Here is a 10,007-nt window from a genome sequence, read left to right on the forward strand (position 1 = left end):
GCCTAGTCGACCATCAGTGGAAAGAGAGGCCCATTGGACATGCAAACTTGATATGCCCCAGTACAGGGGAACGCCAGGGCCAAAAAAAATGGGAATGGGTGGATAGGGAAGGGGGGAGGGTATGGGGGACTTTTGAGATAGCATTGGAAATGTAATTGAGGAAAATACGTAAAAATATATATATATTAATAAAAAAATTTTTGTAAGTCCATTATGAAAAATTTCAAGCAATGTTAGACAGAAAAGAAAAAGAAAAAGAAATCGTGGAGAAATCAGGAATTCGTGGAACATACCTAAACAAAATAAAAGAAATATACAGCAAAACAACAGCCATCATCAAAGTAAATGGAGAGAAACTTGAAACAATCCCACTAAAATTGGGGACAAGACAAAGCTGCTCACTATTTCCCTATCTATTCAATAGAGTACTTGAAGTTCTAGCTAGAGCAATTAGACAACAAAAAGAGACCAAAAGGATAAAATTGGAAAGGAAGTCAAGATATCCCTATTTGCAGATGATATGATAGTTTACATACGCAACCCCCAAAATCCTACTAGAGAACACCTATAGCAGATAAACAACTTCAGCAAAGTGGCTGGATATAAAACTAATTCAAACAAAGTAGGAGCCTTTCTTTATAAAAACTATAAACAGGCTGAGAAAGAAGTTAGGGAGACAACACCTTTCACAAAGTTACAAATAAGAAAAAAATATCTCAGTGTAACTCCAACCAAGCAAGTAAAAGATCTGAATGACAATAACTGCAAGTTCTTGAGAAAAGGAAACGGAAGACCTCAGAAGATGTAAAAATCTCACATGCTCATGGATTGGTAGAATTAACACAGTGAAAATGGCCATCTTACCAAAAGTAATCTACAGACTCAATGCAATCCCTATCAAAATTCGAATTCAATTACTCACAAACATGGAAAGAGCAATTCTCAACTTCATATGGAAAAACAAAAAACCCAAGATAGCAATAACAATTCTCAGCAATAAAAGAACTTCTAGGGAATTACCACCCCTGACCTCACGCTGTACTACAGAGCAATAGTGACTAAAATTGTATGGTATTGGTACAGAGGCAGTCAGGTCAATCAATGGAATAGACTCGAAGACCCAAAAATAAACCCACACACCTATGGACACTTGATTTTCACAGAGAAGCCAAAAACAGTTATGTGGAATAAAGAAAGCATCTTCAATAAATTATGCTGGTCTAACTAATGGTCTGCATGTAGAAGAATGCAAATAGATTTGTATTTATTACCTTGCACAAAGTTCAAGTACAAGCGGATCAATGACCTCAACATAAAATCAGATACACTGAATCTAACAGAAGAGAAAGACAGCATTGCAGAGGGGGAGTTTTCCTAAACAGAACACCAGTGGCTCAGGCTCTAAGTTGAACAATTGATAAACGGGACCTTATGAAACTGAAAAGCTTCTGTAAGTGAAAAGGGACAATCAACAAGACAAATTGGTAACCTACAGATTTTGAAAAGCTCCTCCCTAAACCTACACCTGATTGAGGGCAACTATCCAAAATTTATAAAGAATTCAAAAGGTTAGATCTAAAAAACCAAATAACCCAATTAAAACACTAAAATTAAAAAACCCAGGATAGTTATTTTAGTTAATTTTATATCCAGTCACATTGTTAAAGATGTTTATCAACTATAAGAGTTTTCTGGTAGAATTTTGGGGCACACAGATGTATAATATATCATCTACGAATAGCTATAATTTGACTTCTTCCTTTCCAATTGGTATTCCTTGATCTCCTTTAGTTGTCTTACTGTTCTAGCTAGAACTTTGGGCAAACTTATTCTTGATTTTAGTAGAGTTGCTTTAAGTTTCTCTCCCTTTAATTTTATGTTGGCTTGGTTTGGTGTATATTGATTGCTTTTATTATGCTTAGGTATGCACTTTGTACCCCTGATTGATCCAAGATTTTTATCATGAAGGGATGTGGATTTAGTCAAAGAGTTGTTCAACATCTAATGAGAGGATCATGTGATTTTTTTTTCTTTCACATTGTTTATATAGTGGATTATTTTGATTGACTTTTGTATATTGTGCCACCCCTACATCCATAAAATGAAGCCTACTTGATCATGTTGGATGATGTTTTGGATATGTTCTTGGATCCAGTTTGTGAGTATTCTATTGAGTATTCTTGCAACAATATTCATCAGGGAAATTGGCTTGAGAACTCTTTATTGAGTCTTCATGTGGATTAGGTATCAGGGTAACTGTGGCTTCATAGAACGAGTCTGGTAATGTTCCTTCTGGGGTTTTTTTTGTTTGGTTTTATTTTGTTTTGTTTTAATAGTTTGAGGAGTATTGCTTTTACCTCTTTGAAACTCTGGTAGAATTCTGTGCTAAATCCATTTTACCCTGGGCTTTTTTTGGTTGGGATACTATTAATGAGTGCTTCCATTTTCTTAAAGATTATAGGACTATTTAAGTAGTTTATCTAATCTTGATTTAACGTTGGTAAGTGTTATATATCTAGAAAATCATCGATTTTTTTTTCAATTTTTGTTGAGTAAAGGCTTTTGAAGTAAGACCTAATAATTTTTTTGATTTCTTCAGTGTCTGTTGTTATGTCCCCCTTTTCTTTTTTGATTTTGTTAATTTGGATACCATCTCTCTGCCTTTTAGTTAGATTGTCTGAGTGTTTGACTGTCTTATTGATTTTTCTCAAAGAACCAGCCTTTGGGTTACTTGATCCTTTGTCTTGTTCTCTTTTTCGTAATTGATTCATTTCAGCCCTTAGTTTGATCATTTCCTTCCATCTACTCCTCTTTGGTGTATTTGCTTCCTTTTGTTCTTGAGATTTCATGTATACTTCTAAACTGTTAGTATGAGATCTGTTCAGTTTCTTTATGAATGGATTTACTAGTATGAAATTTCCTCCTAGCAGTGATTTCCTTGTGTCCCATAAGTTTGGGTATGTAGTACACTTATTTTTCAATGAATTCTAGAAAGTATTTAATTTCTCTCTTTATTTCTCCCTTGACTGAGTACTTACTGAGAGTCATTCAGTTTCCGTAAGTTTGTAGGCTTTCTGTTGTTTCTGTTGTTGGAATCCAGGTTTAATGCATGGTGCTCTGATAATATACAAGGTTTTGGTCTTTTGGTTTGGGGGTTGTTTGTTTGTTCTTTTATTTGTTAAGGTTCACTTTCTGACAGAGCACATGCTCAATGTTGAAGATAGTTTCTTGGATTCACTTAGTGAAAATTTTATTGAGACTTTTGCATCAATATTTATATGCAAAATTTCCCTACAGTTCTCTTTCTTTATAAGGTCTTTGTGTAGATTAGGTATCAGAGTAACTGTGGCTTCATACAATGACTTAGGTAGTGTTCATTTTGTTTCTACTTTGTGGAATAGTTTGAGGAGTATTGGTATTAGGTCTTCTTTAAAGTTCTGATAGAATTCTTCACTAAAAGCATCTGGGTCTGCTTTTGTTTGTTTGTTTTGTTTGTTTGGTGTAGCAGAATTTTCCCTGTCCAATCACTTTAAATACTAATACAAAGCCTGTGATTAGGCAGAGTAGCGGCAGAGTAAAGAGTGGCAGAGACAGAGACAGAGGAGACAGGTAGAGGAGAAGGAAGTAAGATGTGTAACCTCCCCCAAGCCTGAAGCAGGCTGAGCCAGACCTTGACCTTTTCTGCAAGTAAGGAGATTACCTAAAATGGAGCCTTCCTAGATCACTCCATTGTTCAGCCACTATCGCTGTTCCTCTTCAAGATACCGCTACCTGCAGGGAGGCTGCAGACCTATTCCGGAGACCATACCCTATCCTGCATGTCATCACCTGCAGCTGGTTCCAGACTCCAAGAATGAATTGGCAGGAATGGGCCTCTCCCTCCCGACCCCCCCACCTTTATAACTGCATTCACCAATAAACATTTGATCCTTGATCAGGAACCTTGTCTTGGCTCAATTTTTCTCTCGTCTGCCTAGTTCCCCTCTCTTTTCATCCCCAGTTTGCCTCCCAGGTGAAACCCAGTTCATGTGAGCCTCGGGTCGGTTTCCAACAGTTTGGCATCAGAACGTGGGACCTGAGGAATGGCAGAAAAACGCTGAAGGAATGCTGTTTCGTGTGGAGCTCCACAGGAAGAAAAAGAATCAGAGAATTCATATCAGGGCACGGTGAAGCAACAGGTAAAATGTTGCTGGAGGTACGGAAGATATGGGTTGGAATCAGTGCTAACTCAACACTGGATTCACTTAGGTCAGCAGCGATTTTTCGGAACTAGGAACTGATCAGGCGGTTGTCTGAAGTTTTCAAAAACTGCTTTAGGTGAGAGGAAAAAGAGTTTAAATTAAATAATCAGGCGGATGTCCACAGACAAGAGCTGTATCAGGCGGCAGAAACAGGGTTTTTAATAATAAAATAATATAGAGGAAAATGGAATTTGAAACTCTCCCAGAGGCAGAGAGAAATTTCGGGGGACGCCCTGCCTTTTTCTCTCTAGCCCCTACAGCAGAAGGTCTCTGCCCTCTTTGTGTTGTCTAACGTCTACTCTAATGTCTGGTGCACCAGTCCATTCACATGTTCAATCCATGTGTGTTTTGTCTCGTCTGAATGACTGAATGTTCTGTGTTTCATGTTGGAAAATAAAGATGGCTAAAACTTTATCTGCTGTTTCAGCAAGAGAGTGGCCACATGCTTTAGCCAGGATCAGGCACAGCAGGAGGGCTCCTGCTGGAAAAACAGTTTTTTAAGAAACAGAGTTTACAACCTCTTAGTTCAAGGTAAATAGGCTGGGAGTTGATCCTTCCTAAAAAAAGTCTCAGCAATCATGATTATTGCGTTTAGCTAATGACAAGGTGCTTTTTATAATTATAGCTAGAAAATTTGAAATTCTTTGATTGATCTAAATTTATAAGATCCGTGTAGCCACTTAATTTGGTTTTTTTACTGATCAAAAAGGTGTAACACTGGTTACTGGAAAGTTAGCTTTAAATTATTAACTCAGGGTTGGAGTCTTTCAAACACGTGGTATAATACAGGCCAAAAAACTAGGCCTCCTAAGGATACTTTTAGTTGAAATAATATTTAATATGATTCTTATCCTAGAAAGTAGAATTAAAGNTAAGATTTAAAGTAATGTCTCTTTAATGAAGCATTAAAATCTGCACTGTCATGCATTCATAGGTATAAATTTGCAGCCAAATTTCGCAACACGATGGTGAAGTTTTGATGTTTATTTTAAGGTGATAAATTGTTTTGAAATTGGGTTTTGCTTTCCCAAGGTTGTAGTTATAGTCTAATATTGCAGAAGAAACTTAAAAGTTCTGAAATCTGAAAGAGGAACTAAGCCCAGAGCAGCCTCCGCACAGCTTCTGTGACTTTCTTTTGTCTTGCAAATGGTGCCTAAGGAAGCTCACAAGGCTTGCCTCTCCTTGCCTTCAGGGAAAATTCCTTTTAGCTAGAAGAGCACCTTTGCAGATCTACCCAGATGTTGTTCTAAATAAAGTTTAAATTCAAAGTTTATAAAAGGTCAATCAGGCTGTAGAATTTATCAGGACATTGCGAATTGACTTGCCTACTTCATGTAAAGTTATTTTAGATTTAAGAGTTTGTTTTTTCCTTTGCATCCAGAAAATTGTAAAGAGCTTGCTTCTAGTGAGCTTGTAATCACTGGAAAATCTTCCCTCTAGGTGTGGCTTATATAGCCTTACCTCATCTAAGAGAAATTCTTAGTGTCTCTGCTTCAATACAAGAAGCTAAGAGTTTGAATCTTTCAATGTATATTGTTTCCTAAGTGGAAAGTATTTTATTAGCTAATGCCGCTCAAGGGAAGTTTACTTCACATGTTTGCTTTCACACAATGAGCTTTAAAGTTCTGGGGAGTAGTTGTTGCTCCATAAGATTCAGAGGCAATATATTTTTAATATTTAGGATTTTAATTATAATAGAAAATGGTGGTATAGAAAATCTAAGAACAAAAAATTTATTTGCTTCAAAATTTTATTTTCAAAAGCTTCCAGGAGATGTTAATTGGCTAAGACCTTACCTTACATTCAACACAGGAGAACTTAAGCTTTTGTTAGGTGCTATTAAGTGAGATACAAATTAACTGGCAAAGAACAAAAGGCTTTGCAGAAAAATAAAGAAAGCTTTTATAATTGTTATCAATTATAATCAATGGTAATTAAATATTAGCTGTGCCCACAGCAATTCTTTGGCAAGAGAAAACATTATTGTAAAGTCATTTTTCTTCTCCTCCCAGCTGACCGTTAGCCCACGTGGAGCTGCTGCGCAGCAGGGCCTTGGGGTACACAGCTTTCCCTGAGACGTTGGCACGGGAGGCCACCAGAAAGCAGGCACCTTTGTAGCAAACTCAGGGGAGGGCCACGCTCGCCATTGCCCCCATGAGCCTCCGCCTGTCCCTGCCAGGGTAGCAGTATTTTTCCTGCTAGGACTCGGGGTGCTCTGCCGCCCTCACTCGGGCTTTCTGGCCTACAACAGATTGGGCCGATTCAGCCTCTTCCGCCTGAGAGGAAGGCCGGAGGTCGGTGAGGCAGAGGTGGTGTTTACCTCAAAGCACAGTTTTAACATCCTATTAAGGCTGCCATGGTGCTAATAAAGAATTGTAAGATAAATTCGTATATTTTAGAAAACCTATAACAAAAAGTGTGTCTTAAGAACCTAAGTGTCTATTCCTTGTTCAAAACAGCAATTAAATTGGTTATTGCAGAATATTAATATTTGATCTATGGCATACCATCATTTTAAATAATATTGACAATCATTATCCCAAAGATAAGTTAAAAAATTGTTTTTATGCATGCTTCTGTATCTTCTATAAATTCATGCATGCATGCATCCCAATTACTGTGTTTAAAAACAGCCTTTTTATGGGAGAAAATTATATGTGAATTAGATCACATGCTTATTCTTTTGAGCTTCCCCCTGCTTTAACACAGATAATTAAATTTTGTGCTGTAGATGGTGTTTTAAAATGTTGAATAATCAAGCACATTATTTTAGTCATACTTTTATTTTAAGAATTTTGAAATTTGGATGTCAAAGAACTTAATAAATGTCTTATAGTATCTTAAAAACCAGACATAATCATGTCTAGGTGAGATGAAAAGGATCTACTTATTGGCATATGGCTTGNTCCTGAACAGCTACCTTATTGGGAAAGGGAAAAGCATAGGTTCTCTTCACAGAATGCTGAAGAAGCATGACGGCTAATTCGTGTGACAAGCTGACAGGTGGGTTCACTGAGTGCCCTGACTGTAGTGACAAGAAAGCTGAATTGGGTATATGTTTTTGTCCCACTTTTGTTTGCCATTTTCCCAGTTTGGACAAGCTAAGCTGCCTTGCTTCAAGCTTTTTAAACCTTATGGGACATAGAACATTAGAGACTGTAATCTGACTTAGAAAGATTAGTCACAAAAAAAGAGTTATAATGATTCTTCTCCTTCCCTCATTGTGACCAGTTATTCTAACTCAATCTTGGACTGGTCTAGTAATAATTCCAGTATTAGAGATTCCTCGGGAAGATAGCTAAAATCTTAATTACCTAGCAAAGTTACTTTGGAGCACAGCCTCCACTCCTAGAAAGTTACAGCCTTTCTGTGATTCTCAAGGTCACCTCCCCCTTACCGGGAGCTCTGAGTCTAAGCCTGATCATTGCTAATTTGCAATTGAAGGGAGTACCTGGACTTCCCCAAAGAAGTTTTTGTACTGTCTCAACCTTGTTTTTCAAGCAGGTCGGTCAAAGTCCTTCAGTCTGACTGCAGCAGGTGTGCACCCCCGCCTCCAACAGCACAGGTGGCAGTTATTAAATCTTCATGAGGAAGCATTCTAAGTACATATTGTTCTGATTTGGGAATAAGGTTTGCTATGAGGGCCGGACAGTCTAAGACAGGCACCCAGATCTCGGAATCATATCAATCTAGACAGAGGTACATGCCAAGAGGCTGTGGTTTATTAATAATACAGAGCCATGTAAAAGATTGGAGGCAAAGGTTAATATCTTAGAAGTAGTAGTCTTAACAATAGGGTAGGACATAGAACAAATTAAGGCTAGAAAGGCAGAAATTTCAAATATTAGCAAAAGTCACTTGGACACTTGGAACCTTGATGAATTGGCCAGAGATTTAAAAAATAACCTAAGTTATTGAATCCCCTGGATTGGGTTCAATATATATTCCTACTTGCTATTATTATTGGCACTATTTTATTAGTAAATCGTTGTTTCCACTCATCTTTAGAGCACTCCTGAGATCTGTAGCTTAGACGAGTCGGGACATTCCGGAATTTCGGCAGAAATATAAGAAAGGGGGAAAATGCTATGCACAATCCAGTGAAGTTTGTTTGGCAGGCCAAGAGGCCTGGGAGCATTCACGAGGCAAAGAGTTTCACGGAAACTCACCTCCTGGAACTTTGGCGTTCTCATAACCCATATATTCTTACCCTATCCCTGTGTTAGTCTGGTGTATGGATCCACATGCTCTCTTTTAGTATTATCTTATCATAAGTGCCTTTTAAGATTGAATTCTGACATAGATAAGCCTTTGCCAGTGTTCCAATGTCCCAGAAAGACCTTGAAGCTGACAAACTTGGAATTCAGTAGGAATTCAGTAAGAAAGTTACCTATTCAGTATCAAATTAAACATTACAAGGGACCAAGCCGGAATAGCTCAGGGCTAGTCTTCAGAGTGTTTACTTGAGGCAGTAACCAGTCTTACCCAAACACAATGGCCTAGCGAATAGGTGGGTTTACCGTGAGAAAAGGTAGGGAATCCCACTGAGACAGGTTTCTTCACTAGGCCCAAAGAAATCAGGCAGGACTATAGAGCATAAATAAATTTTATGCCTCAGTCCAGCTTTTTTTTTAATATTAATAACAGGGAGGAAATTGTAACCTCCCCCAAGCCTGAAGCAGGCTGAGCCAGACCTTGACCTTTTCTGCCACTAAGGAGATTACTTAAGATGGAGTCTTCCTAGATCACTCTATTTTTCAGCCATTGTCACTGTTCCTCTTCAAGATACTGCTACCTGTGGAGAGGCAGCCGAGCTATTCCTGAGACCACACCATACCCTGCATGTCTTCACCTGCAGCTGACTCCAGGCTCCAAGAATGAATTGGCGGGAATGGTCCTTTCCCTCTCCCCCCACCCCCTTTATAAATGCATTCACCATTAAACATTTGATCCTTGATCAGGAACCTTATCTTGGCTCCATTTTTCTCTCATCCACCTAGTTCCCCTCTCTTTTCATCCCCGGTTTGCCTCCCAGGTGAAACCCAGTTCATGTAAGCCACGGGTCAGTTTCCAACAAAACAGGATGATTCAGATTCCACATGGTTTTAAATAGCCACAGGTAGATATCATATCATATAGAGATAGAATAATTGAGGTAACTTGTCCAATCTAGGTGGGTAGCTTGTACCATTATAAATTGGCCCTGAATTTATTGTGTGGGCATCTTGCATATTAAGAATTTATTGATATATAAATCTGACTGATTAATTATAAGCTTCTAGAGTTTTGATTTTACAGGGTTACTGGGAATAGTGACAGCTAACCTCAAGGTGGGTAGTCTTTGCATGGGGCTGGCATGGTGAGAACCCACTGAGGGAACTTAGTCAGGTGGAGATGTCTCAGGAGCTCTGGCCCAGAAAGTCTGCTGAGATGAGAACACCCCCCAGGACCCATATGGCCCACCGGTGCCTGGCATAGCTCAGGAACTTGCTGTTCTTTTTAAATATTTTCCAAATTTGGTAGGTTTTTGATGACTGCTTCTATTTTCTTAGGGGTTATGGTACTGTTTAGATAGTTTTCCTTATCTTGATTTAACTTTGGTATGTGGTATATGTTTAGAAAATCATTGATTTCATCTAGTTTTTTTCAGTTTTGTCAAGTATAAACTTTTGCAGTAAGATCTGATGAATCCTTGAATTTTCTCAGTTTCTGTTGTTATATCTCCCTTTTCTCATCTGATTTCTTTTTTTTTTTTTAATTTGGATA

This window comes from Mus caroli, chromosome 12 (genome assembly GCF_900094665.2).
Source record: "Mus caroli chromosome 12, CAROLI_EIJ_v1.1, whole genome shotgun sequence".
In the NCBI taxonomy this organism is placed as follows: domain Eukaryota; kingdom Metazoa; phylum Chordata; class Mammalia; order Rodentia; family Muridae; genus Mus; species Mus caroli.